This window comes from Trachemys scripta, chromosome 18 (assembly GCF_013100865.1).
Source record: "Trachemys scripta elegans isolate TJP31775 chromosome 18, CAS_Tse_1.0, whole genome shotgun sequence".
NCBI lineage: Eukaryota > Metazoa > Chordata > Testudines > Emydidae > Trachemys > Trachemys scripta.
This window is the reverse complement of record NC_048315.1, coordinates 4,675,725-4,702,541: the sequence shown is the minus strand read 5'-3', so window position 1 is coordinate 4,702,541 and position 26,817 is coordinate 4,675,725. Positions and strand designations below refer to the sequence as shown.

The 26,817-nt window shown below is 37.7% G+C and overlaps 1 protein-coding gene and 1 long non-coding RNA gene across 2 annotated transcripts in view; both read right to left on the bottom strand.

Moving 5' to 3' along the window:
* Nucleotides 1-26,817, bottom strand: part of PPM1E (protein phosphatase, Mg2+/Mn2+ dependent 1E) — a 103,888-nt gene that overhangs the window by 76,367 nt on the left and 704 nt on the right. The gene's annotated exons all lie outside the window — the stretch shown is intronic.
* On the bottom strand, nucleotides 1,422-26,817 carry LOC117867360. Its single transcript, XR_004643384.1, has 3 exons — nucleotides 26,579-26,817; nucleotides 3,170-3,396; nucleotides 1,422-2,180 (listed from the first exon to the last, which is right to left on the bottom strand). It is a non-coding gene; the product is annotated as an uncharacterized LOC117867360 (long non-coding RNA).

Sequence of the window (26,817 nt, the reverse complement as noted above, 5' to 3'; positions counted from 1 at the left end):
AAATTACCTGACAAGGCAACACTAGGAATCTGTCGGGGCCAGGTTTAGAGTTCAGGAGTTGGAGTCCAATCCTGAACCTGTCACCATGTGACCTGGTTTCAGAAAATTGAGTGGATATAATAAATGATCAGAGATATTTTAAGAGCTCATTAAATCAAAAGAAATTTCAGTAATATATTTTGTTTAGTGTTTTCAAAGTGATGACAGATTCCTACAAAGTACCTCAACTACTGGGCATTGAAAGAAAGATGCTCAAATGTTGCAGCAGCTTATTCAACAATTGTGTCATTAAATATTGTACATCTTAATTTGTATAAATACGTAACACAAAACCGCACTGACCTTTTCCTTCCATTCTCCTGTCATTGCACCTAGCCCACCAGAGGATTCAGTTACCTTTTCACAACTTCCACATTTCATCTAGTTTTCCTCTACTCCATCTCCATAAGCCATTCCCCTTTTCTCTGAATGCTGTAAAGTGTGCTGACTCTAATTGTCTGTGAAGCATTGTACCATATTTTGCATTCTAAAAACATAAGTTCTTCAGGATAGGGATTCTTAGTTGTTTGTCTTGCAGAGTCCAGAGTACTCTGTTCTCACTTAACTGTAATACCAAATATATTACATATAGTATTATGGTATGCAAATTATGTCTATCTTTGCAGAAAAGTTTTTAAACCATCTGAATTTGTTCACAACTGAAAAATATACCTTGTTCACATCAGATATTTGATTAAAAAAATACTAAAATCACATTTTTTTTTTATCAAATATGACCCTAATGTAGAATGACCACTGTTCTGTGACAATGGGCCAGTAGTTCAAGGTCAATCAAAGCTGACAGCCCCAGACTGCAGCCTTAATGGTTCTCAGTGATGATCCTGCAATGAGGTGTCATAGGAGGGTAGCTGTTCGGAGTGCAACATAACACATTGCCCTTGGCCAAGTCCAAATTAATGTGACCACATTGCCAATATTTCCACACAGATATTCAAATAAGACATCACAATTTGATACAATCATATCCCACTACACCACAGGTGCAAACTATATTTAATGTCTACAATTCATTTTAACCCTTACCCATTCCCAGGAGTGGATCTGCCCCAAACTGAAAAAAAAAAATTAATCCAGACAGGCACCTGTTGTATGAGTCAATCTCCATAAATTGGAGTTTATAAATTGCTCCAAGTTGATAGTACCATGTTTGGGCTAGGAATCACCACCCACAGAAAGAATTATGAGTGATTATTTAAATATTGGGCAGTGGATGATGAACAGCAAGAAAACCATCTCTGGCAAGTCAGGAGGCTGCAATTTGCATTAGTATTGTTCCTTGCTCTACTGTACAGTACAAATGTTAGTGTCAAATTCTTATAACAGAGGCCCAAAGTCAGACAGATACCCCGCAGACACTCATCTGATCTGAGAAGATTTATTGTGATTAAAGAGGTTCAGTAGAATTTAATGTCAAAACATTTACCTCTGACTCCAGAACTTTTGTACACGATGAGAGGAACAAATTATGCTGACATTTTTCACTGCAATGCCCTTTGCAACCCTTGTCAAATACACCAAGTCTTTCCATTCTTATGAATAAAAAATTACTAATTTAAAAGTGACTTTTCTATTTAAAAAACTATGATGAATTATCACAAAATTAGTGAAGTTACTGAAATAAACATGATAATTTCCACAGAATAGAAAGTTAAAACATTATCCACTGAAATGTTATAAATTATAGTGAGAGGCAGTAATACATCACAAAAAAATGTACTGATTCAAAATATGCATCATGGTAAAGTACAATATTTGTAAGCAAATGTGAATATCATTTGTCATTGACGTAGCTTTTCCAGGTAAGTAATACTGGTAATATTTGATAGTGAAAGCAATAGAACATTTGCTTATTCAGCTAAAAATCTTGGGACATGTATGATGGTAGTTAGAAGCAAAAAGTAACATTTTGGACACCAAATTACCTATTTTAATCCACATTCAGTCTTAGTTTTGTGCTTCTGGACAGAAAGAGGCAACGGTGGATCAAGACATGATCAAACAGCTCACGTGATCGGGACTCCCTGGCTTCAAAAGGTCTTCCAGTGCCCTCTGTGCTCTGACAAACAGATTCCCAAAATTCTAGCTGTTACTCTCCTACCACCAACTTCTGTGATGAGGCCCTGCAAGATCATATTTAGTCTGTCAGCAGAGGACTGACAGGTGCATTACTCTTTTCTCTGGGACAGAGGCTATCTCAATAGCATATATAGATGAATAAAGCAGGAGTGCTAAAAGGCTACCAAAGTAATCTCATTCATGGTTTCATGACCCAAAGATAGTCATCTGAAGAGAAATGGGTAGTATTAATCAGGGTATACCGCTATGAGTGAATTATCAGGACTTCACTGGGAGGAAGAACACCTAGGAGGAAAAAATAATTACACATAGGTCCTGTAGACAGTTATTTTACTATTGATATATAGGTATATGCTAAGAAAGATATAGCTATGGATTAAGGCAGTAACGCAAAAGCCTACAGGCCTCAAGTATGTAAGACAACAGTTTAGCCAAAATAACTGAGGCCTAAGGCCTAAAGACATTTCATAAGCAACGAACCAATGAGTGATCTGTATCATAATATTTCACAAGAAAGAGTGCTGCAATACACAAGTATGCCTAAACTGGTGACAGGTGACTGCAAAGTACCAGTTTATGGTAATTTTGGATATTTTAAGATAGGAATATCAGCAGATGTTCAACCACAAGAATGCGATGGTAACTAGTTGATGTATATGTCTATAATTAAAATTGTGCAGCAACAGTCTTCACTTTAATCACATCAAATATTTTTAATTCAAAATTTGATTTGCTGCCTCCTAGATGGTGAAAAAAGTTTGACATTTTGCCCAACAAATAAATCAGAACTGGTCTTAGAGAGAAATACATCATCAGTGTCACGACTGGGACAAGGGCCATCAAACCTAATAGTCGGACCAGGAATCGTGAATAAGGCCAAGTACTTGGTACTTTTGTACCATGAGGTCAGAGATAGGCCATACGGTGAACCATGAGTCAGGTGTCGGGAAGCAGGCCAAGGCCAGGTTACCAGGAGATCAGGGTCATGAGCCAGGTTACACACAGCAATCTAATAGCAAAGTCAAGGACAAACCAGGGTCAGAAGCCAGAGTCTAGGATCTACTGCAAGCAGGGTCTGGAGGAGAGAAAGGCAGGCAGTCTGTGTTGTTCCTCAGACAGCTCCCCTTCATGGCTTCTTCGTTTAAGTACTGGTATCAGCCAGAAGGCTGTGAAGGGCTGCCACTCAGGTCCTGCTGGGTGGTACTTCCTGCCGAGCCCAGCTGTGCAGGGTCCCTCCTTTGGGAGCTCAGCCAAAGCCTCCTGTGGGGATGCAGAGAAGTCAACAGCCCAGAACCCCCATGGTCCCAGATTCCAGCCCTGCAGATTCTAACAGTTAGTGAGGATAAAGGAAAGAACAAGGAGTCTGCCTTTCAGAGGAGGAAGCAAACACCAGCAAGCTGGGATGTACGCAATTGTCCTCAGAGGATTGGACAGGTAGGTGGCATAGCAATGTCCTCTCCTGAACATCCCGCTATAGCAAAATCTGAAAAGGAGCCCACTCATGTGTAAGACACATTTTTTGTTACTACTACTTCATTAACCTTCATGTGTATATTTTATATATATTTTTTATAGAGCATTACAATGGGGGATTTCTGCTGGAAGAGTGTTGTGAAACTACAGCTTCCTCCACAAACCCTCTCTACCAACAGCTGCTCCTTGGTGCAATGGGCCGTTGTCAGTGTGCACAACAGCTTAGAATGGGTTCTCGTTAATCCCCTATATGTCAAACTTCAGCACTGAGAGTGACCCTTCCTAGACACATGGTGAGATCAAGAACAATGTGAGATTTATTACTTTCAGGAACTAATCTAGCTCATAAATTTGAGCTATGTTCACATGATTCTGATCAGATAACCACAAATTTTCTTAAAGCAGTAGCTTAAGACCAAAAGCAAAGAAACCTAGGGTGAACACACTTTGTATAGAATGAGCCACATTAAATGCTCCTTTTTCATCTGCATCTCTTGGATAGGAGTGAAACAGGAAGTGGTGAACTACCTGAGTGAACACTTTGAATGATTAAGATCAAGGACAAATAATGCATTCAAATGATCAGCTCAACCTTTTCAGAAACATGCATTATTTTACTGAAACTTAACAGCAAAGCAATGGTTGACTGCTTATCAGAAAGATAGGTGTCTTGTACATACACTTCAACTGTTATTTGTTGATTCAATAAATCAGCTCCACCGATCCCTCCAGTAGAACTATTCGTTCATCTATTAGGATCTGCAAGTATTCAAAGAAGTTTTAAAATAAGAAAATAAGCTACCCCTTTACGCAGATTAATATTTAGCCACAGGCATAATAATAAATCTCAAGTTCCAGTTAGTGACAACTCTAAACCTTATGACAACAGTAATGCTTGTTTTAAATAAAGTATAAACGTGCCTATTCTACAAATCCAAATACCGTCCCACTGAAATTTTGGAAGGAAAAAATGCTTTGATAGTAAACTGTTTAACAGCTTGGGAGGAAATTGGGCAAATAGAATGACCATGGTAAAGTATTACTGCACTGAGCCTGGTAGTAAAAGCTGCCAACAAAATTTTCAAGAAAAACCTTATATTATTCTGATCATTAATAAAGCACTAACATTTTGTCATCAAAATGATTCAAGATCAATCTTTGATAAAACAGTAACATATTTCACATGCAGCTAGTTCAGATGCTCATAAAGCAGTTTGTTATCTCACATTTCCAAAGATATGAAGACAGCCAGGGTTTATATAATTATCATTATTAGAAGCCGGACACTAGGTAGTTGAATAACTACACTGGCCCTGTTTGGTACCGCTATCATAGGCTTTTCTCTTTCTGATAATATGTAAGCCAAGACAGTTGGCACTCTATCAAGAATTCCAGACTTGGAAGGATTATAGATAAAGGCATACATTGACAGTTAAATGGAGCTGGAATCCTCTGCCAGAGAAAGCTAAGTAGTATGTATTCTTTGATAAGTATTATCAGAACCACAGTCTCTGACATGAATTCTTTTACAATGCAACTATTAGTCATATGCTATGGACCTCCTACTATATATTGCGAAACTCTTTTCCTGCCGCCCCCAGATGAAATATACACACTATGTATTATACTCTAGATCCAAAAGAAGTGATGGAGCAATGAGGGTGGGAAGTTGTTATAAAAGCATTCTGAGATCTAGAATGCTTAATCTGGTGAGCATTAAGATGAAAATCTGTCTGGTGGCTTTGTGCCAAGGGAATGAGGTTATGCAGTTCACGGCAAATAGTTTTTTCTTCATGTTAACTTGGTTTATAATTAAGCAGTAATCCCTAAAATATCTCTGCAAACAAGAGCTTTGTCTCCTTAAGCTACAGACTGCAACAAAAAGGGAACCGCTACTACTAGAAGATTGAATTATACATTTAAAATTGAGAGTGATTTCCCCTTACAATACTCAGCTATAAATTGTGTTGATCAAGGCAAAAAGCAGTTAGGCACTCTTATTAAGAGTTAGGAAGTCTTATGTGTGGCGATATCACGTGTGGCTCAACCCCCATCCTATTGCATTGATCTAATCGCCTATTTCAAGCAGCAGTATTTGAGACCTGTGTGTGCTTACTAAGCGGGTGGCTTAATGTTTATTTCAGAAAACATACTCCCGGGAGGCACTGATTCAAATGCTGGTAGATTCAATTCTGCCATTCATCCTTGCAAGGTAGAAAAACAGAGTTCTAAACAATTTACTATGTGTGTGGGCATTTCAGATGAGTCCTTTGAAAATGAGTTTCTATGTGGTCATTATCGATCACAGGGCATTTTTTCTAATGGTAACAAGTTTTCCCCAGTATCCTCCGCCTCAGAGTCCCTTCCACACCCCACACGATGTTTAGATTTTTATAATGTGGTTATTGGGAGGGTGGGATGGGAAGATCACATTCAGTATGAAAGGGGCTCAGATGACTATGTCTTGTCTCTGGGCCAGAAAACCATGTGGTCAAATTCCACAGCAAGACTTGATTATTTACAAATCCTTAACTAGTTGAGTATTGCATAGTTAGTGGTCCCATCTCTGGAGTCTCTTCTGCCCATTTCTGATATAATTTGGTAATAGAACACAAGTAAAAGGATTATTGTATTTGTAATGAAGATCTCAGATAAAACAGTTCTCAAATTTCATTAAGAACCTCTATGTTATTATAGCGTATTACATTACCACCTGCCAAAGCTCAGTGGGTGGTCTCTAAAGACCTATGCAGTCAGGAATCCCAGATTCCTACAATCCTGTCATGACTGTCTATATCCACTGTTTCCAATTTCCCTTCTTTTGCAGACAGCTGCTTTGAAAAATAATTCCCATGTTAGCTGTCACATTAAGATTTTGGGTCCCAGCCTCTCTGCTGCAGTTTTGAATCCTGATCTAACCTGCCTATCAGGTCCACTAACAGAACACGACCACAGTCCACAGCACCTGTCTCTTGAGATTGACTTGACACCAGCTAATGAAAATGAATTTGTAATTTTCATACTTAATTCTGATCAATAAGGCTGGAATCAAAGAAGAGGTTACTCATCTGGTTCAGTAACTGGAGTTCTTCAAGATGTATGTCCCTATGAGTGCTCCCCGCACATACACTCCAGACATCCTCATGCTCTGTACCAAGGATATATACAGCTGCATGGGCAAATTGCACTAAGTTCCTTCTCTACCCCAAAGTCCCGTGAGATGAAATTCTGAAGCAGAAGGGAAGTAGGGTGAGTAGGGGAGCACCCATAGGGACACATATCTTGAAGAACTCCATACCCCGCACAAGGTAACTTCTCTTTCTTCTTCAAGTAGTGTTCCTATGAGTCCTCCACTTCAGGTGATTTCCAGAAAAAGGAGGGGGATTTGGAGTCAGTTGTAACAATGAAGACAGAACTGCACTGCCAACCGCAGCATCTATTCCAGAAGCGTGAACCAAGGCCCAATGCTTGGAGAAGGTATGTACTAAGGTCCAGGATGCAGCTCTGCAAATTTCAGTAACTGTCCTGAAGGTCAAGGGCCACAAACCAATCCCTGGAATCTAATGATGGAATTATACCTGTGAGAGTCACCATCCTAAATTTCTGTGATCTCACAAAGATGTTTAGAAGTCTTCTATTAGAAACTAATATCAGTTTCCATCCCCTGTTCTTTTTGCGGATCATAAAATATTTGGAATAGAATCCCTTAATCTTGTGCTGGATGGAACCATTTCTATGGCCCCTATGCATAAAAAAGAAATGACTTCCTGTCTCAGCAAAATATCATGAGATGAGTCTCTGAAAGGGACAGGAAAGAGGGGGCATGGAGGATGGAGGTGAAATGAATGGAATAACCTGATGTTATGGCCTCAATAAACCATTTGTCTGACATCATCTACTCCACAGTCTTCAAAGGGAGAGAGGTGTGTGGAACGATACAGCTGAAGACTCACAAGGTGGGAATGTTCTGGACCCTCAGCTAAACCGTCAAAATCGACAGCAGAATGAAAAGGACAGCTGGGTCATGGTAGCAATTATGGTAGGTGTTCTTACATTCTGGAATTTCAGACTCCTCTTAGGGGGTTCAGAAGGCCTATGATAAGTATAGAATTAAACCAGACAAGCTTTCTGTACCGTTTATGACTGGACATTTTCTTTTGTTGCAGGTGCATATATCCTGAGGGACCTGATAGTGGTCCTGGAAACTCTCAAAGTATGTAGACATTCATTGGTGGACTCAGAGGAGAGTTCAAGTCTATCAAAAGGAAGGTCTTTGATGGTGATTTGGACCTCCCCCAGGAAACCGAGACAGCTATATAGCCAGGATGACTGGTAGAGATGGAGGGGGCTGTAGTCTTGGCTGCAACTCGGGAGGGAGTACAAAAATACTGGTCAAGCTGCAGTACTTGAAAATGCTATCCAGCTGGACTTTATTCATGTTGTGAGAGAAACACTAAGAGCACAGACAAATTGGACTTTGAAGCTTAAAAGATGTTACTATTCTGAAAACCTGGATTTATAACACCCAGTTTAAGTGTGAGACATAATTCCCTCCCACTTAAACCCTTACATAAAGAGCTGAATGAGCTTTAATTATGGCACAAGTAAATTTAATGCATTCACTGAAAAACCAAAAGGAATAGACAACTAATTTTTTTTATACTAAAGCAGAAAAAAACAAGAGGAAAGGATACCTCCAGTGTTCATTGATTTCGACTGTCCAAAATTTAATAGGAACCTGATCAGGCTATTAGGTTCCACAGCATCCTACTCAGACATTTAAAAGCAGGCCATTACAGAAGAAGCTAGTAGGTTACAGACTAGAGGAGCAAGTCCTCTAATAATTTATTTTATAACATTTTTACTAATCTGATGTTTCACAAAAACTGGTTTTGTTAATTTATTTGAAGCACTGTAGGTACTGTCAGATTTATTTTCTCACTTCTAATGCCTTTATTCTGAGCGTGTTAAGGGGTGCTCTCTGTATTATGTGTAGCAAGTTAAAGGAAACACCCCCATTTGAGAATGTCTCTGTTATTAAAGATTTTACTACTGTCTTTCCTTAAAGCTCTGTTTTTCCATGCCTAATTTGTGGAATTTCAAATACTTTGTCTGTACTCAGAGGAATACCTGGAACAGCAAAGTGTATGAGTTACATGTACAAATTAAAGGACAGAATTTGGATATCAAAAATGAAGGACTTAACCATCAAAGAAGGTTCTGGAAGATCCATCATCTTTGTCTATGAGATATTTTAACTCTGCTTTTATGAATTTTTTGTACCTTGGCTACTCATCTCATGCCAAGTGCCTCCTAGTGCTGGCGTGCTGTTCCTTTCTCACACTCCACCCCTGCTCTCTTGACAGTACTTCCCACAGCAAAAATGAGGTGGGACAGTTATTGAGTTTGTCCATACAAAGCAGCCAGAGTACAGCAGTGGGACCTTACGACCCACTCAGTGCCAACTTGCAAAGAGTTCATGTCTATCAGGCTTGGACAAACTGACAACAGTTAGCACACTGTTTTCATAGTATTTATCCAAAAAGGGTTGTGTGAGGTGTCTAATAAAAGATTATGTCATACTGATCCTCATAATCATCACGAGATTTATGTACAGATGATATTTAAGGAGTTGTCTATATGTACTGAAAATATATTTTAGAGTCTGTATCCTGGGCAGGATTGGCAGGTTTTGCCAGACAAAGGGATGTCTGCCTAGATTCAGACATAGATTAAGCATTGTAAGCCAACACAACGGAAGGCTGTTTTGCGTATGGAGTCAACACAAGGATGTGAAAACAACTTGGACCCAGAACACCAGGAAAGGAATCATGGGGCTATCCTGACTCTGGGGATAAAATAATGAGTTTTGGGAAATAAGGAGATGCAAAAGGACATTTTGTTATCCATCACTGAGGGAGCAAAAAGGACAGTGCTTTTTTAATTCATGAAAGGTGGATCCCAGCCACATTGGTGACACATTAGTAATCTGGGAGATTGCTTAGGTGAGAAACTACTTTAGGCAAGGATTTTAGCCTGTTAAAGTTAAGTTTAGACTTAAGAAGTGTGTTATACTTTTTTGTTTGATGTGTAACCATTTCTGTCCATTATCCTTACTCAATATCCCTTAAATCTTTATCTTTGATAATAAACTTATGATTGTTTTCACTATAACTATATCTCAGTGCTATGATGTTATAAAGGACCTGAACCTGAGTTGTACCAGTCAAGTTGTGTATACTATTCCCTTGGGGACAACAAATCTGTGAGTGTCCAGTGGCTAGGGCTGAATACTAAAGGGGAACGCTTTCAGAGGGGCTGGAGGGCTGATGTACACCTATTACCTGCAAGGTAAAATAAGGGCTGGCCCAGCCCTGAGGAGATTGTTTGGGTAGCTAACAGACAGGTTGTGCCAGGGAGCTGACATCCAGTTAAGCACAAGCAAGTCTTTCTCTCTCATTGAGGTAGGGCGGTAACAAAATGACTCTCAGTCTTGGGCATCTGAGAAGCTGCCAGAATCAGGAGCGTCGCTATTTTTATGATCTCATATTCACAAGGTATCTTTCAACTCAAAAGATCTCAAAGCACCATATAGACTACATTTTATACATAGGGATCACTTCTCGTCTGATTAGCTACTCTTACTGCTTGTGTATGAACATGGCAGCCATTCTGTGCCAGCAACGTCTTCTCAACATTTTTTAGAAGGGGAAGTATAGAATAACTTATTCAACTGAAACTGCTAGGGAAAGTTTAGGTACGCAAAATATGACTGCCTGAGTTGAACTTTGGTCAGTAAGCCTTTTCTGAAACTGAAGATTTATGCTTACCCTTGTGAAGAGTGCCATGAGTTTTAATTATTTCAAATTACATGGATTGTGGTTCTAGGTTTCATCTGAAAGACAGCCTAGCAGCATGCTAAAGCACTGGCTTAGTTATGACCCAAAGGATACAGTGCCATCTACTGAATCACCAACCACTTTTAAGTGAAGCCTTTCACACCTGGCTTAGTTAACAGAAATCTACTCAGAAATTCTGGCCTCACTGAAGTCAGTGGGAGTTTTGCCATTGACTTCAGTGGGGCCAGGTTTTGTTTGTTGCCAGCTTTCATGATTTTGTCATGAGTCTAACTATATCTGATGTTTTACTTAGAGACCCTTTCCTTGAGACAAGTGAATACCTGAGATTCTCCGTTTTCATTTAAAGAAAGTAAGATTCTAGTTCACACGATTGAGGAGTAAAGCTTGAAAATGTGATAACAGTACACCCTGCAGGCTCAAAAACTAGAAGACAAATAAGAAGAACCAGGAGTTTATTATATTTTTAAAAACTGCATAATTCTAAGTCAATCTCATGATTTTTGGTGGGCTGACACAGCTGGCAATACTACTTTACTTTTTATTCTACATATTCCTCTCCAAATTATGTAGTAGCAAAGTCATACGAGACCCACAAACCAGACAAGGCTATCAATTCTAGATTTTTAGTTTTGGACTACAGCATAAAGTTACTACAGAAGTATTTAGAGTTCACAGCAAAAGCTATTTCTGTAATGTAAAATCTCAAAGCAAATTGCTACTATAAAGACATTGTTAACACTTTGCTCTTTTATCTGTTATTGAAACTTCACATAACCTGAGTAGTATAATTACTAAAAGATGATTAAAACAAACAAAATTTACCTGAGTTACCATTTTAATTCTCTTCCTGAACATCTGTTATCCTTACAAGGACTTTAGTAAAATCTGCTAATTTCTTTCTGTCTTCCCACAAAACAGAAATTAACTTGACTGTTCCTAGTTTCTTATCAGTTCTTCAATCTTTAGCCAAAATATTCATTATCTCAAAGTCAACATAAACTCTCAGTTTTTCATCTATTGGGGATTACCATTCATGTCTTGATGTTCTAAACCTTCTCTATTTCTAATTTGTTTAGGATCTCATCTTTTACCACCTTTCTCCATTTATTCAGGATTCAGTAAGGTCTTTGACCTTACAGGGAGTAACTGACCCTGTACCTATTAGCTGAGTAAGTATGTTTCTCTAACTATACAGCTGTTTAAACTGATGTTGATGCATTTTCTTCCTCAATGTGTCTTTTGGATATTTTTTTCTTAAGTCATTCTTTATTTGATCTTAAATTTACTCAGGCCTGCTGCCCTGTTTTATGCACTTGGCCTGCCTTATTCACATAACAGAAAAGTAAAACCAGCTATTCTGCTTCCTCCAGTACTGAAAATGGGAACAAAAGCATGGTAATGAATTAATGTACTGCTGCAGCCTAAGAGTTTGAATCACAGAACATGCTAGTTTATTCCCTGACTGGCAAGTAGCACATTTATGTATAATATTAAATTTCTAGATCCTGCATTCCTTACTCACACAAAACTTTGACTTTGGTTGGGTGTGCAAAGAATGCAGAACACAGCCATATGTGGTCTTTTCTACATTAGCATTTTACTTAAACTTACCCAGAATTGTAGTTATGCTGGTGGTAGCAATAATGGGAGAGCTAATTTAGACAGACCTCTGCAATCACTTTTTCATCATGTTGCCTATATCAGCTCTAAATCATATTACATGATATAGTGATTAAAACACTAACAGCCACCATACATTAGTGTTTTCATTGGTGGAGCTGCAGGAAATTTAAAGAAAAATAAGTGTTGATTTAACTTGTGAGTTATAGTACAGTTACATACTTTAATAGTCAGTTTAGGTAGGTGTATTTTCCTACGTATTAAATTAAGATACTGTTTCTGGTAAAACAACATATCCTACTGTTTTGCTATCCTTTCCTGTCTTGACTCCTTCATTAGAACAATTTTACAGTTCTAAAGAACTATATTTCTCTAACAGTTTTATCAGTTTCCTCGTGTCTAATCAGTTCCTCAATACTAGAACTTTCCATGCTTAAATTCTCACATACTGCAAGACTCTGACTTGAAAACTACAAAACACATTGTGAAACCATCAGGATAACTCACACACATATTGTTTTATCTGTGCTATTGGGTACATATGATGCATGTATTTACATGTACATATACTTCTAATTATTATTTCCCATAAGTGATCTTATTGATAATTACCTAATTTTAACAAGCTTGGTTTCCATCCTCTTCAGCCTATAAAAATGCAGCTTCATATTCCCATTTTAATAGGAACCTTTTAGAAAATAGCTAATTCTGCACATCCAGATAACAACTGATTTAGCACCTTTTGGATGATGTCTTGTCTATGTGCTAGCTGGGCATGGACATGACAAAATTACATTGCTCCTGTTTATACCACTGACAAGCCTTGTGTTTGCTTTTATTGCTAGCAAGGCATTTGGGACATACTGTTCACACTATCTGTGCCAGAGGGTAATCTGCCAAAGCTGTTGCTCTCCTTCAAGTCCAAGGACTGTGTACTTTGACTGAGGCCTGTAAGTGTTCTAAACAGTGTACGTTTAGGGGTACACTCAACCAGGGGTACGTGTAGCCCTGAAGGTACTCAGAGGTCTTCCAGGGGGTACATCAACTAATCTAGATATTTGTCTAATTTTACAGCAGGCTACATAAAAAGAACTAGCAAAGGCAGTACAAACTAAAATTTCATACAGACAATGACTTGTTTATACTGCTCTATATACTATACTCTGAAATGTAAGTACAATATTTATATTCCAATTGATTTTTTATAAGTATATAGTAAAGATAAGAAAATAAGCATTTTTTCAGTAATAGTGTTCTGTGAACCTTTTGTATTTTTATGTCTGATTTTGTAAGCAAGTAGTTTTTAAGTGAGGTGAAAGTTGAGAGTACACAAGACAAATCAGATTCCTGAAAGGAGTAGAGTAGTCTGGAAAGGTTGAGAGTCACTGTTCTAAAATAATTTGAATGAACAGTTCTAAATTATGTGCTCCAGTAATCTACTGAAGTTCTTGATTTCTGGTTTAATCTATCTGTTGAGAAGTCCTTCCAGGAAGCATTCAACAATTCTTGATTTTGGTTACCTGGACAGTGCAGCAGGCACAAACTTTTCCCAGTGGGAAACAAAGGAACACATTTGTAGGGTGGGAAAAAAAGAATAATAGTTGTAATCTGTTTCTCATCGTTCCCCAGTAGCTTGCAGTGCAGCATAAAGAGCCCCTCTGAACAGAACCCTGACAGTGGCTAGAGTGCATCAATAGGGAGATAAAAGGGATAGGGAAATATCAGAGCTATATGTGACGCAAAAGTAATATGATGATGGGGAAATGAACCCAGAGATCTTGCCTCAGCCTAGTAACAGGTCAAAGAAATAGTAGCTACAGTAGGACAGAACCAATATTTGATGCCTGGAGTGAGTCTACTATGAAAGAATTAGAAAAGGTTAGCTTCCAGAAATCTCTACACATTTCCTATGTCCATTATACTGTCAGGCAGGCAACCACTCCATGAAGGTAGGAGGGAAGGAAAACAGGCAATCTCCTTTTTGCGACTCTGTGGAACTTAAAGGTTTGGAACCTCTACCATTTGTTGGTACTTTGGGGATTTTACTGTATTAGTGAACACTATGGGTGCCATATTTTTATCTAAAGTTGTGGCATTAGCCTATTCTTTCTTCCCCTTTCTACTTTTTTAATCCTAACTCTTCTTGGTAGCTTATTTTTATATTTAAAAACAGTGGCTTTGAATGCTGAACACTGCTTCATTAATGCATTCATCTTCCTTTCTGTGAATCCTCAACAGATGTTTTTCTGTGATATCTACCTCTGAAAGGAATTCTCTTGATTTTTAAACACACTGTATAATCTTAAACTTTGGTAGACAAAGCCAAACTCTTAACTTTAGGGAATCCTAGTGGCTGATTTATTTGCAAATGCATTTGTCCAATATCAACTTAGATTTCATACTGAATATAACAGAAACAAGGAGCAGCACTATCCAGTGAATAATTTCAAGTGCACAATGGAGTAAATATTTAGTTACAAAAAGTACACATTCTAGGAAGGGGATATGAACTGAGGGGGAGGGCTCTTTATTTTTGTTTTTGTTTTAAACAGAATTATTGCTACCAGTGCCCCATATTTCAGCCTGCTTCCCTGGCAAGGAAAAATAGGTTTGTTTCTAGAAAGACAACAACATTTGTCACCTGCATGTTCTGAACTGTGTATTCCATTCTGAAGGAGTACATTTCAAAAACAGTATACAAATTTTGTGATGAAGGGGTTGCTAGGTCAAGCCTTCAGGTCCACAAATAAATAAAAAAGGCTTCACAAGCCATTGCCTGTGCCCAAATCTATGTATGCACTGGTATAGTATCTCCAAAGTAACTGCAGTATTTGAAATAATGGAGTTTCTAGGTGTCAGATGACACTGCTTTTCATTTCACTGGGCGCTTTTTTGACTAATGTATGCTTGACTTCCCACTATCCTCCAAGGTCATAAATAAAAGGATGACACACAAAGAGAAAAAGTATTTTTTTGTGAAACCTAAAACACACAAAATATATGCTCAGTACTTAAAGTATTTGCAGGAAAGAGATCCAACAATTTAATAAAACCATAGAACTGAAAAAAATATATAAATATTTAACTTTTCCCCTGGCAAATTTTGCTACTTAATGGCTTTTTGCAAGTGTGCGCTCCCGATCTAATTTCTTGTGCCATTCTGTAGTAAATAGGATGACACCATATTCAGACATTTTGCATTACCAAACAGAATAGAATTGGAAATGGAAATGTTGTAAGTAAGGAAAAGATCAGAGCTTGGAATCCAAAACAAAAAAATAAAAAAAGACTCTAAAGTAGAGGTAAGGGACGAATTTAACATCTTCTCTATAACATATCTTCAGCTATGAACACATTCATAACTACCGGTACTAACATGCTGTCCAATGCCACAGTAGCAGTGTAGAGGTGGGAACTGCAGTAGAACCTCAGAGTTACAAATACCAGAGTTACAAACTCTGGTCAACCACACACCTCCTTTTGAACCAGAAATACACAATCAGCAGAGACAAAAAAAAAAAAAGCAAATACAGTACAATATTGTGTTAAATGTAAACTACTAAAAAAAATAAAGGAAAAGCACCTTTTTTCTTTTGCATAGTAAAGTTTCAAAGCTGTATTAAGTCAATGTTCAGTTGTAAACTTTTGAAAGAACCATGTTTTGTTCAGAGTTACGAACATTTCAGAGTTACAAACAACCTCCATTCCTGAGATGCTTGTAACTCTGAAGTTCTACTGTATGTTGCTGCATCAGTTTTCTGAAGATAATAATTTAAAGTTATAGATAGTTTCAAATACATTTTATACAAAACCAGGTCTTAAAGAAAATCTGTACAAAAACTTACACACTGAGTCTGAGAGAGACCAGGTGGAGAGAGACCAGAAGAGCTCTGTATAGCTCAAAAGCATACACCAACAGTAAATGGCGCCAATAAAAGATATTACCTCACCTACCTTGTGTCTCTCATATCCTGAGACCAACAAGGCAACAAAAATATTGAAAGCATATCGAATCTGCTCATTTTGATTATTAATAAGAAAACATTTAACTGATAAATCAGACAATTAAAATAAATGAATTCTGTGCTAAATTTTCAATAATATTTAGGTGACATGCAAAGAACAAATCAGAAAGGTGTTCTGTGTTTATGCATACTACTGTATAATGCTGGTATCCCATCATTTAGAAAGCGTCTTTTAATTCCTTATTTGGACTTCTCCCCTCCCCCACAATACAGAGGTGGGTTTTATTGTTGGAAAGTATTTTAGGACATTCAATAATCCTTTAGAGATCAATACCTAATCCAGAGAAAACAGTTTTCTCTCTAATCCCAGGAGATAGATTTAGAACTCAATTTGTTGTTTGCTCTGTGTGTTTTCTATTTGATTCCTTTACTAAAAAAGGCAACATATGTCAGCACAGCTATCAGTGTGGAATGCCTGTTTTACAGGATTTAAGATTAAATGCATGTGATCTGAAAATACTTCATTTTGTGAGGGACTATACCGTTCATAACAATATCCAAAATTGTTATTCTAAAACTAACATACAATTAATTAACAGGATCTTAAATATTTTAAGTGATCATTTGGGTCATTTGTAATCAGCGAAACTGAAGAAAGGTTAGCACCAATGAAAAAAGCTTAAACAATTTCAAGTTTATTCCCCAATGAACAATGCACCGGGGAAGAGGATCAGATTAGTAAATGCAGGTTCAGTTCTCCTTTTCAACCAGCTAGCCTGATGGTACACTCTGGGCCAAATTCTCTCCTAAATTACACCTTTTCTTCTCCACAGATTTCAATGGAAGTTGCACAGGTGTTCAGTAACTTTGGGTAAAATATGAACTTCTGTGCAGATCGTAAAGAGTTACAGAATTATCTTTATTGGAGCATACACAGTCCAAACCGGGGGGTGGGGGGAGTTTAAGGGACGATAAGAGAATGACTGGGTTTTCTTTGTGCCAATGTTCATTATGTGGTCAGGCAGAAAAATACAAGGTTGCTCCTTCTCGCCCAAGAAAGGTCCCAATGCGACTGTAGGTGTCTCAACTTTACTTTAGTCCTCCAGAACCTGGACAAATCACAAGTTTAGCTCCTTTCTGGCAGACCACATCTCAAGTGAATACTACTTCTATTTGTCCCCACTCCTCCTTTGTCTTTCATTGAGGCACCTCCTAATATATGGAAATATACCTATCTTGTAGAGCTGGAAGGGACCCTGATAGGTCATCAAGTCCAGCCTCCTGCCTTCACTAGCAGGACCAAGGACTGATTTTGTCCCAGATCCCTAAGTGGCCCCCTCAAGGACTGAACTCACAACACTGGGTTTAGCAGGCCAATGCTAAAACCACTGAGCTATCCCTCCCCCATGTACTGGTAGCACAGCTTAATGTTTTTCTGCTTTCTGAAATTTTAAAATAGTTTTCCATAGGAGTCCACAGGATTTCTGCACTGTAACAGTATCCACCAAACATCCTGTGTTCCAAATGAAGCTTGAGATGATGGACCCTCCTTGTAAAATCTGTTGTAAATATCTCTAAGCTTCCCAAATTTTATGATTTAACAACATACTTTTGGAAAAACATTAACAATTAAACTCACCTTGTAATGGCTAGGTCTGTTTAGTTATTCTCTCTCTGAGCAATGGATTACAATTAAATAAAATATTTAGCTGAACTGTTCAGGAATGTGGGCTAGGACAACTCAAGTGAAAAATCCACTACTCCATAAATAGAAGCCATGTCTACTCAGAACATACCAGTATGTCTCTATCAATCTTTAGATAAGTAGAATTCTTGACTCCTCTCCTTTGGCCAATGTACAGGCTTTATTGTCACACTTGGATATCTCATGCTCAACAGAAGAAAGTAACAGTCGTAAAAAGATTACTTATATTGTAAGCTCTTTGGGGATGGAATCATGTTTTGGCATATGTTCATTCAGTTGCTAGCCCAATGAAGCCCTGATCCCTGATTGGGGCCCTTAGGCACTACTGCAATAGGAAGACAAAAGGTTAATGGTAGCTATAGTTCAATAATAATATTTAATATTCTGATGATATACTGTGCTTCCTACGCACAGGATGTAGGGTTTGAACTTTTACGTTTTAGATAGAGAAACAATGGGCTCTTTCCTGCTCCCATTAAAGACAATGACAATATTTCTAAAGATTTCAGTGGGAGAGAATTGAACAAAAAGTTTGGAATTAGGAAAAAGTTACATAAAATTTGTTGCATTTCCAAATAATTTTGTATGAAATGAACATCAGTTCCTACTTTCTCCCTAATTTTCAGGTCACCTAAAAGGTTTTAAAAATCTTAAGCAAAATTTCTTTAAAAAAAAAACCAAATGAGAATTAAAGTATTTTAATAAGGTTGTATTAACATTATCCAATTATAAAACTGATAAGGACTAAAGATCTTTGATCCCAAACCAATGAGTAATGCAACAGTAACTTCTTCCATGCCAATATGATACACTTGGATGGGTTAATTATAGTCTCCTACTACTTCCTCTCTAGAGAAATAGAGAATAAGAAAGAAGTGTAACTATTAATTAAATACCAGAGTAGATCACTTTCTGGCCATTTATCCCTTCAGGTTGGGGCAGTAGGGGAAGAAAATCCATCCTGGAGCTGAGCTCTTATAAAGCATACAGTACAATATTAATAAAACTATAGTTAAGGATCACCTGCCGCTCTCTTTTTTAAGGGGTTGGTTTGTACCTCAGTAAGAAACTCTTAGCCTGAGGGGACAGCAGAGCCCCTAGGGAATTGGCTAGGGAATTAAGATGCCAACTTTTATTCTGATATGTTGCTTTTCTTTTTAGTTAACACATCAGTTTGGAAATACAAAGCCTATACAAGCTGGTGTTCTCAAATGAGATGAAAAGTTCCAATTCTTTACTGTAAATTACACAGCAAGAGAAGTTGAACTTGCATCAAATTTGGGTAATTAATTTATTGGATTGTTCCTAAAAGAAAAAAGGCCAACAAAAATACTGCAAAGATTATGCTATATGGGGACTGGATCTTAATATTCCTGTTTTTATTTGTGGAGGGCTGACCACTAATGTATCCAATCTATAGCACACTTCCCTTCCTGTAATAAAATCTGCTAGAAAAAGACAAGTCTAAGTGCTTCCCAATTCAGACTTGCCTAGACACAAGCAAGCTTTTCCTATGATCAGAGGGATAACAGCAGGCAAAGTATACCAGCCAGCTTTTCAATCCTGCCAGACCACTGGATATCTAGAAGCTTTCCATGCAAAGTTCAGAACTGATGAGCAGTGCCAGAGCTTGAAAACCTTGGGTTGTTCAGTCATTAGTTGCCTGCAGCTACGTTTTCCATTCAGTATAAACATGAACAGAGCTAATACCGCAATCTAGTTAACGTCTTCAATTTCAATATTAATTATTGAAGTACCCAAGGGCAGCTATTTTCCTTACCATTTCTAATTTATGACTCTGGTGTTTACTTCTCTACAAAATGCCTTATTAGAACTGGGTGTATTTTTTTCTTCCTAACGAAGTAAAAAAGGCATAACTGAAATATTTTTGTACAGTTAGCTTGCAGTCTGCATTCATTTTATAGGATCACTGAATATCCTGTAATGTTAAAGCCACTAAAATATTTGTATAATAATATTTCAATTAAACAATAACCAGAGGCACACTACTACATTATAGTTTATGGCAACAATGAGGTATATTTTAGTAATGTGTCATGGATTACTAACTTGTAAGCAGACATATACTGTATACTGTCCTGGGACACATGTTATTTTTATAACCACTCACATTACATAATCATGATAAAATTGCATAAGACAGTCTGTAACATGGCTCAAAGAGCATCAGATGTTTTAGAACCCTAATTCCATATCATCCAATTTTTAACATTTTTTTTTCTGGCCAGCTACAATATCACAAAGGAGAAAAAAAACCAAAGTAAAACACAGAGGAAAAAGTGACATAGAAAGGCAAGGATAATTTCTCAGTGACAGCAGAAAAAGGAGACATTGGCAATACCATTTTTCCTACATACTACAGCCGCTTTTGCTTTTAGTGCAATCATGTGAGCAGTTTGGCAGAAAAACAGTAAGAAGACAAGCACACTCCAACAACAGAACAGACAGTCATTACAATACCTATTAAAAGCGCTCTGGAGGTTTAGCTGGAGGGTCAAGAAAAAATTACCTAAAATCCCCCCTCAGAATTACAACTGAATGGTCTATTACTTCTATGCATATGTGGGGAAGTACTTTCAGCACTGAAGAGGGCAAATATAATCAGGACTTTTAAAGTAAAAATATTCTGGCCAAACAAGTGTTTTATGCACAAAGCTGGAAGCACAAACCCTTTGGAGGACTTATTTCTAATGAACAGTAATAATCATTAGTAATAATACAATGCACTTTTATTGAGCTTCTCAGGTGAAAGGCTCTAAGTCGGGGTGGCCAACCTGTAGCTCTGGAGCCACATGCGACTCTTCAGAAGTTATCTCATAGAATAGAATATCAGGGTTGGAAGGGACCTCAGGAGGTCATCTAGTCCAACCCCCTGCTCAAAGCAGGACCAGTCCCCAGACAGATGTTTGCCCCAGATCCCTAAATGGCCCCCTCAAGGATTGAGCTCACAACCCTGGGTTTAGCAGGCCAATACTCAAACCACTGAGCATTACCTCTTGGTAACTCCTCTTAGTGTTAATGATATTCATGTGAGACTTGAAAGGAGACTATAGTGCTTGCTATAGGATTAATTCTTCTGTCAGTACACATTCAAAATCCCATTAACTTCAATGGGAGTAACAGGAGTTAGACACCTACCAGATACGTCATATCATGATTCTTCCATCACAAGATGCATAAGGTTCACTCCCTAGGTTTGCTGTATTATCAGAAGCCTTCAGTAGAGTAATAGACTTATAATCAATTTGTGACCATGCTCTGTTTTTTATGGGTGATATTATCAAAAGCACCGAAGTCACTTAGCAGCAAAAGTCCCATTGTACCTTGAGAGTAAATAGGACTTCTGCTCCTAATTCACTTTGGCATTTTGAAAATTCCATCCCATATCACTACGTCCTTACAAAATGAAAGTTTATCTTTCCAATACTTAACTCACCTTGAGCTGATGTTCCTTTTTGTTAAAATATATCTCATTTTAATTAAATTAGAACAAAACTTCTTACAAAAAAATTTCACATTTTTATAAAAAGGAAAGAGGGAAGGTTTGATTTGGAGATATGTTGGTAGCAACCTAGAAAAACTCTCATTTTACAGGGCAAACCCCCTCATCCCCCATGTACAAATTTAAGGAATGTGGACATTTGGGGTTTTAATGAGAAACTCAGCCCAAATTTCAAGATCCATGAAATACAATACAGTACCCTCTGTGTCATGTGGCCATTAGAAGGCTATTCTGTGTTGTAGCTCCCTGTATGAAAATGATTTGATACAGATATGCCAAAACTACAGAGGTTGCATTCACTAATATTGCCTAAATGTTAAGCAGAAATCTTCCTAACCTCTTTTTGAAAAAGTAAACATAACTTTCTACAATCCTTATATGCATGCTTCATTAGCATTGTTTTGAAAATTATAATCATCACTGTAAATACAACCTATTTGCAAATTATAATAATTTTCAAAATAAATTAATAAATTGTGCCCATAACACTTACTGTCAAACCTAAGGACAAAGTTTCATTAGGAGATAAAATTAACCTCTCATAAAAGAGAAGCAACAGTTCTCAATTAATGAGAACACTGAAGTTGCAGTTTCCTCCCAGTTCTTCCGTCTGAGACACTGTGATTTCGCTCCAAGAAAGAGCAGGAAGTTCTGGTATTAAGATCATGTAGAACTCAGGGTATCCCGCAGAGGCCAAAGCTATATGCATAAGGTCCTAGTCCTCCACACCAGTTCAGGGGCCTCACTGTTGCTCCCCCATGACTCCCTGTCATTGTTCCAAATCCAACCATTCTGACAGGGTTTTTCTTGGCAGTAGTTGTCCCCCACAACTCTCCTTAAAAGTCAATTCCTGAGCCTGAAAGGGGCTCTAATCAAGAGTCGATACAGCCACAAGCCCCCAATGTATCACACTCATCCAACAGTGCAGTAAACTGAGGGAAATTAAATAACAACCAAGGTTATAAAGCAAATTGGTGGCAGAGCTGGAAACAGAATCCAAAATGGTGTTGACTGTCAGTCTCTAATTCTACAATCAATAGACAATTCCCAACACAGACGTAATTGATATCCACAGAATCCATTTACTGTCAGCACATGCAAACATCATCATCATTTCTATTCTAAAACCAGGCAAAGGATTAAACAAGCCACCCCTTAAAAAGGGACAGTGTTCCTTTTGTCAATCTTTTTGCTGAACGAGATGGGTAAGTACTATAGTTGTATTTCCTACTACATTACCTGTATTCAAACACTTTATTGCAAATGGATGGAGGCTTTTTATATCATCAATAGAACCTATAGTATAGAACAGGAAGCCATAAAACAGAGGAAAATATCTTAGTGAACCACAAACATCTGAACAACGTGAAATGCTGAAATATCTACAAGCTTGCCATGTTGTAACTATCTAGGATGATTACAATAGATATAAGGATAATAAAATATTGGTTAATATCACAGCAGACAGAAAATAAATCAACATCTGCCCTCTACAGCAAGGAGGGGGGTGAACCTTTATTTAAGAGATAGCTGGAGATCACCCCTTCCCATGGGGGTACATTTTCAAAATGGCTGCTTTGAATTTTATTTTCAAAACAGACAGTTGGATGTAAACTAATATTAAACTATAGAATGTATTTTTCTGTGTACCTAGTAAGATCCAAAATCATTAAAACTGAAATGTTTGACCATTTAACAGACATTTTACTGTTTATGCTGTTTGTTTACAGTTCACATTCACTCAGTCCAACTTGAACAATTAAAAACAGCTAAGTCAAACTGACTTTCTAGTTCTTAGAGCACTAACCTCATGCTGCAATGTCTTGGTTGCAAATATTGCATAATAGTATTTACTTTTGGACAAATAAATTGCACTCTCTTAATTAAATGTTTCTGTTGATCTTAGGTTTTCTAAAACCTTGTTTTTGTCAATCCTAAACTTGGGGTCTAAACGGTCCCACAGTATCCCTTTAATGTTCACTAGCCACATTTATACTTTATCTTCTGCAAAGGAAAGTAAAGAGATAATGCTTACATGTTTCCCTTTTCAAGATAGAAATTGCAAGGAACATTCTGTGTTCCTCAAAATCACTGTTTGGTCATTGTCACTTTGAAGTTAAATGGGGCCTAAAATTTAGATTTTGTAAAAACATGCTTTTACAGAAGTTGAGACTAGATAAATTCTTCTATATTTTAATTCCAATAAAACTACTGTTTTTTAAACAAATTTTAAAAACAGAACATTGCACCATTAAGAACTTGAAATAGAATATAAACAGAAGTGAAAGTGACTACCAAGATTATTATTGTCCAAGCTGAGAGAAATGCAAAAGCACACAGTGACAGGTCAATTGGATTTTTTAAATTCTTTGACTTTGTAAGGCATAACAGCAACATTTGTTCTTTCCAAAGACAACATATGACTTTTAGACAGACAGCATCCCTTTGTCTGTTAGAAAACCAATCCTTCACTTACTGCTGTTTGTAGTTACTTATTCAAGAATCACACTAGTATTTTGTATTTAAAGTTTGACACAGGAAGTTTTAAAAGGGCATGGGTTAGGGCTAGGGACCTTTGCCTTCGACTTCAACGGGCACAGGATCAGGTCCTAGAGTCTGTTGCTCATTCTTCTCTCTTTACCCCACCCCTCTACCCACTTTACAAATATCCATTTGTTTGCTTTTATAGTACATACTTTCTGTTGTTTTCGTGGTTTGTGCAGCTTTTCAAGTGCTTTGGCAGGAAATGGCTTTATAAATATGTGTTCTATATTTTAATTAGTATTAAGATAGTGAACGTTAATTTTCTTCCTATACACAACTTATCGTACATCTAATTTTAACCACTCTTTCTATTAAAAACTTCCAGAAAAGGTCAGACTTAAGACCTGATCCTGCTCCCACTGAAATCAGCTGGACTGTTGCCATTGATTTCAGTGAGAGGAGGAGTGGGACCTTAATGTTTACTATTTGTTCCTATGCAGAAACTTTTCAAAATACACATTTTACACAATCAGCAAGCAGTTACACAACAGAATATGAAAATGGATGAAGACTTCTAAAGCCACCATTCCAATGCATGCACCAAAAGAGTGACTCCTATTAGCTTCTCTCCCTCTTGGACCTTATCTTCTACTGCTCAGTTTGATGTGCATCATTCAGAAAGTGAATAGTACAGATATAAAGATTACATAGATGGTGTGTTTAGAAAGAAACCGTGAACTGGAAATTTCAAGAGGAAATGTAAGGGTAGGAAACAGCAGAAAATCGAAACAGGAGCTCTTCTGAGGCTGAGCTACATAGTAAGGTAAAATTGCTATACTTTGTCATCACAGGACGCATGATCTCATTTCTGAGCCATGCCCTCTCTAATTAAAAAAAGAACAAAGTAGGATGCTTGAAATAACTGAAGAACAGCTGTTGAATTTTGCCCAGTAGTGGGTCTTGACTGCATATTATGCAAGCCAGTCATTTAACTACTATAGAGTTATAGTCACAGAAAATATGCCTTGACAACATATACTTCCTTGCCAGTGAGATAGCAGTAAAACATCACTTCATTTGTATTTTCACATTGAGTTTAAGACCATCATAACCATTTGTGTCTGTGAGTAACTTTACTCTAGTGAGTATAGCTACTCATCTCTGTAAGCAACTGCAGAATTGAGCCCTTAGCTTGCAAGTGGAAATCATTCCACTTTGGCTTGTTGTTTTATATACATGTGCTTGTTTAAAAGAATCTTTGGGGTTCTTTTGCTAAGAAACTAAAAATGTGCAACCTATATCTGAAGACCATTTAGTATTACTTGCCCTTACTTCATATGCCATCACACTTAAGAAAAAGCTATTTCAGTCATTTTAGTGCTCAATATTTAATGTAATCACATTGGGCTTGAGTGAATACTTTGAGAAATTGCTTTTTTATGTATTTTTAAATGCTAGCTTACATAGCTGGATATACAACAGCTATAAATCTACAGTTATGATTGCATAATCTAATACAGAAATTCCATTTGCAAAAACTGGAGGTTTAACAATTAAAACTGTGAGTAACACCTCTTCAGACAGAGGACTATTGCAATAACATAGTCCCTGTACTCCCTCGGTTTTGAGGCAGATGCTGTCTTCTGCTTCATGAAACAGGTAGCTAGAAGGAGATTTTGCGTTGCTGTCACCAGAAACAAAACTACACCTATAAAGCAGTTCATTCTGAAGCCCATAAAGAGATATACATAAAGGTGAAAAATCAGCAAAAGATCAGTGCAGGATCGAGAGATCCCTTCAGAATGTTTTTTGCTTAATACTCTTGTCTGCTGAGTCTGAAAAGAGAGACATACAAATTGTGCTATAGAGCCCAATTCTTTGAGCACTGACTTAACTGAGGAATTCAAGTGTAGAGGGGCTTACAGAATTGGGCCCACAATAATTTGTTAAACTCTCTTTATTTCTACCAAAAGGCAAATAAATCATCTGTTCCTATTTCTCACATCCTACTGAGATTTACTTTTCCTTTTTTCCCCATGCACAAGTTTGGATTTTAAAAAGGTATTTCCAAAATGAAGAGAGGACTTTTCACACCCTTTCTATCACCTTCTATGAATTTGCTGCTGTACTGAAGGGAATGACTCTCTGGGAGGTAGTTAGGAGGTGTGTGAATGGAAAAGCTTTGTCCTTTATGGTCCTCATTCTGCTGTCCCTGACATCCACAAATGCAGAAGGCAGATCAGAATTTAAGAGAAGCGGATTATATAGTTGTAAAACTTGCTTTTCTCTCTCTCTCTCCTTTTGTGTGTGTGCGCGCAATGGAGTAACACCTTTCATTACAATTATCAGCTCAATGTCAGAAAGCTCCCCAGCGTGCTGTGCATATTTTCACAGGTTCATTTGTCTCCTCCTATACCATCAGTTTTTAAAAGATTCTTTTTGAAAGAAACACCATTAACAACTATGCCTATTTCAAACATACAAAGTCAAACACAATACACAGTACCGGTAACTGATCTTTAGGTTTCAGTCCACTGAGTTTTTCACACTGAGAATAGGGCCCATGTGTTTTCCCTTTATGGTCTAGTCTTTTACAAAGCACAGATCTGGAAACTGCCTCTGCCCTGCATAGAACACAGTATATGTGGCTTTCCTAGCTCTCTGGCTGACAGTACAAATAGCCCCAAGATCACTAATAGCTTTCTCCTAGGGATTTCTCCTGATGTTGCCTCTTGCTCTGTAAATACATTGCCTTTTTCCCCCCCTTGCATTAGAAACTAACTTCTTGGCAGCTGATTCCACATTTACAAACCTTCTGTTGGGAACATTCCATTTCAAACCTCAAACAAGACGCCATGGCAGAATCCTTCCTGCTCTGGCACCGGATCATAAGATATTATCCCCTTACCCAAGCTGCTCTAGAGACTGATGCCCACGGCTTCAGCTAGCTCCCTGTCCCAGCATGATGGAAGGAAAGAGACAAAAGGAACGGGGGAGAGAGACAGAACAGGAAGAGACAGCCATGGGTCTCTCACTGCTGTCCTGTCCTAG